The 958-nt window shown below is 28.4% G+C and overlaps 1 protein-coding gene across 1 annotated transcript in view; it reads left to right on the forward strand.

The window, feature by feature from the left end:
• LOC106459255 overlaps nucleotides 1–958 on the forward strand; it is a 21,808-nt gene that overhangs the window by 8,290 nt on the left and 12,560 nt on the right. The window lies entirely within an intron of this gene.

The raw sequence follows: 958 nt of genomic DNA on the forward strand, positions 1-958 counted from the left end.
ATAGGCAGTACTACTGCCTACCTGATATTACCAAAGTTGACATCAGACAATGCTGCTCTTTATGTACCAGTTATCAAAACTACATTTTAAGATTCAATGGTTTTATAGAATAATTTACTACAACATGTCTATATGCTTGCAACAAATCACCAGCTGAATGACATTGTACATGAAATGCATGTTGTGTGAACTTGACAACATGCAAGTAACATGAAATACCTTGAACTAGTTAATATTTTCTGTTATCAAACCCTGGTAATTTATAAAATATAAAACAATTTAGGAACCTGTTAAATATTAAATAGTTCTGATGTTTCCCACTTTCATTACCTTGACTATGTGGAATAGTTGTATTGTGTCCCACTTTCTTTACCTTGAATTTGATGGAATACTTGTATTGTGTCCCACTTTCTTTACCTTGAGTATGTGGAATTGTTGTATCGTGTTCCACTGTCTTTCCCTTGAGTATGTAGAATAGTTCTGATGTGTCTCATTTGAAAATGTGAAAAATAGTTATTGAATTTAAAGAAATTAAAGAAACCCATAAAAATACAATAAAATAATAACTGTGGAAAGGTTTTCAAAACTTAAAGAATTGAGAACTTTGCAAAAGGTTTTTGAAATAGAAACCTAATTAAACAGTGGAGGCTATAAAATTGTCAAAACACAAAATATCAGATTATAAAATTTTGAAATGATTGTGGAAACAAAACTGTACTCATTGGGTAGTGTGTGAAAAGAGTGAGAACATAATAATATAAAACATTAGTAAGTGTGAAAAGGTAGTTTAAGAATATGAAAAATGTTGAGTTTGAAAATATATTAAAAATTAATTACTATGAGAGACTACTAAAACTTAAAAACAAAAGAAAATGAGTGGATACAGTGAAACTTTATTACTCTAAATGCATTTGTAATGAAGTAATTCTTTCAGATATATATATATATATATAGACAT

The sequence above is a fragment of the Limulus polyphemus genome, unplaced genomic scaffold (genome assembly GCF_000517525.1).
Source record: "Limulus polyphemus unplaced genomic scaffold, Limulus_polyphemus-2.1.2 Scaffold581, whole genome shotgun sequence".
Lineage (NCBI taxonomy): Eukaryota > Metazoa > Arthropoda > Merostomata > Xiphosura > Limulidae > Limulus > Limulus polyphemus.